Raw genomic sequence first — 2,955 nt, forward strand, 5'->3', positions numbered from 1 at the left:
TTTTACATCTCTTCGTGGAAGATGGTATATTGGTTTGAAATTTTTATCGTTTCCAATGGTAGATAAATCCAGATTCAAATCATGAATTTTTCCTTGATTCAATTCAAATTATGATTAGTAATATATATATATATATATATATATATATATATATATATATATATATATATATATATATATATATATACATTTTCTACATTAGACACCTCCCTCCTAAATATGTCCCACTAGATTAGGGGTGACAATGAGGGTTGGTTCTATCCTCATTTGTTATGCTTGTTCTACTGTGTGAAAACGGACTTAAAACTGTGACCCGTCTCACATTTGTTATGGTTCGCGGACTGGTCCCATTTTCATTGCACCATGAATTTAACAATTGTCTCCTGCATCATGACTTTAACTGTGGTTCAATTTAATAGTGTTTCTATTGCATCATGAATCAAATGGCAATGTGTCTTTAAAATGAAAACACATTTTGTTGTCTAATGCACGTTAAAAAGTCATGTTTCACACAATAGAATTTACATCTCTACCTTACAATACAAACCGAAACAAACCTTTGTTTCAGTTGAATTCAGTACCAAGTACCAATTCAACTGAAACAAGTTTGAAATAGCATAAAGGAAATCACTATTCCTCATAATGATCAACATCATACAAATTTAGTACCAATTCAATCGAACCAAACTTGAAATAGCATAAAAAGAATCACTATCCCTTACAATGATTAACAAACATCATACAAATTCAGAACTAATTCAACTTAAACAAACCTGAAACAGCATAAAAAAAACACTCCCTCACAATGATCAACATCATACAAAGTGTACCAATTCAACTGAACAAACCCGAAATTGCATCAAAAGAATTACTATCCCTCAGAATGATCAACATCATATATATTAAGTATATTCATCACAAGTAATCACTATCCTTCACAATGATCAACATCACTATCCCTCACAATGTTCAACATCACTAGTTCAAGTAATTACTATATTCATCCCAATAGTTTTCAAATTTGACCACATCAATTTAGTCATATTTTTTACTGCTTATCCCATCCTTCACATTTTCAATCAAGTCATACAAATTGGAGGTAGGGTAGCTTGTGCCAGAAATTAAGGTTGTGATATCATAAAAAGACAATAAGAAATTTTGAATTTTTTTAGCCATCTCCCACTTTTCTTCTGAAGGACAATATTTGTAACATTTATCAACCATGTGACAAAAGTTGACAAGCTTGCTATTTATCCTCCAATTCAAGTATACAAAATGGACAGTCAAAGATATGAAACCCTCAATATTAAAAAATATCCATAAATCAGAAGTAAAGAAAATCCTACTAGAAATGGAAACAAGTAGATTCTTAAGCATTATCTTTTATTTCATGTATATTCTCCTAATATCAACCTTAATAGTGTTTCTTGAAATCATAATTTCATTCAAACTCAAGCAACTTATCCAAATCCTAAATTCAGGATACTCAACAAATTTATAGGGCAAATTGTTCCTAACTATTAGATGATGGCTCAACCCATTATGTATTTTTGGGCTTGGTCCATTATCATTATAAATAAACTATCCTTTGTGTTGGGCTTGGTCCATTATCATTATAAATAAACTATCCTTTGTGTAGGTTTTACACAAGGGAGATTAATCCAAAACCTATTTTTCATCTTATTTTACATGGTATCTAGAGCTTAGGTTAGTTTACTGTAGTCATTGTTCTACCACTCATTGTCGTCGCCTCCGTCGCTGCGGTCGCCGGAGTTGGTGCTTTGTCCGATGACCAGACGATTTTGTTCGTCTCGGCCAGGCGACTCCAACGTCGTAGACATCGCCACCATCGGAGCTCTCACGCGCCTCCACGCGTCGTCGCAAGCTCTGCCAGCCGCCACTTCTCCGTTGCGCATGACGACGTGTCGTCGGCCGTTTGTTGCGCCGATCACCTTCGCCTGAGTCGCTTTCTTGAGCTCTTTCTGGATATGTGGTTGTTGTATCAATTGAAGAACCTTGAAAATTTAGGGTTTCTCCCTTTATGGCTTCTTTCGTTGGCACTTCGGTTGTGTCGTCTTCAAGCACCCCTCTGTCTAAACCTTCTGTTTATACCAACTACATTAATGTGCATTTATCCATTGACAAGTTGGATGGCATAAATTACGCGACATGGGCATCCGATATCAAACTTTGGCTCAAGAGTCAAGGATATGAAGATCATCTCACCTAGAGTGTGGCTACAGTTGTTGTAGATGAAGTTTCCCGCTGGACGAAAATTGATGCCCAATTATGCATTGTCATTAAGTCCACCATTAACTCTAGCCGAAGAACTTGAGCAACGATCAAAGTTTTATATGTTGTTGGCATCACATGGTCTTTCTGATGAATATTCCCATGTGCACGAGCAAATTTTTGGGTCTCCTGTTGTGCCCAACTTCACTACTACTAGTTCTGCCCTTTTACGTGTTCTAAGAAAACAAGTCATTGATACAACTACTTGTGCTGATGATTCCTTAGTCTTGGCCTCTTCGCGGGATGATCGCAATCGTTCTCGCAAGTTACGACCCAAGTGTGACCATTGTGGCAAGTTAGGCCACAAGATTGACAAGTGTTATGCTCTTCATGGACGTCCTCCTCGGTCTGCTGCAGTGGTTCACTCTGATCCTCCTCCCCGATCAACGACTGTGGATCCTGCTTCATTTGATACCGCATGGCATCTTGCCATTTTCAATGACTTTCTCAAATGGTATGAAGAACACCAGAGTTCTATTTCCACTACATTTGTCTTTGTTGCACGCACAGGTACATCATTTGTTGGCCTGACTCACTCTGATTCTCTTGGTCCTTGGGTTATTGACTCAGGCGCCACAGATCATAACAAATCTTTGTTTTCTTCTTTGTCTTGTTCGGATCATTTACCCTCAGTTATAATGGCTGATGGGTCTAGAGTCTCAT

This window comes from Vigna unguiculata, chromosome 9, assembly GCF_037176805.1.
Source record: "Vigna unguiculata cultivar grain cowpea cultivar isolate G323 ecotype 2 chromosome 9, ASM3717680v1, whole genome shotgun sequence".
NCBI classification, from domain to species: Eukaryota; Viridiplantae; Streptophyta; class Magnoliopsida; order Fabales; family Fabaceae; genus Vigna; species Vigna unguiculata.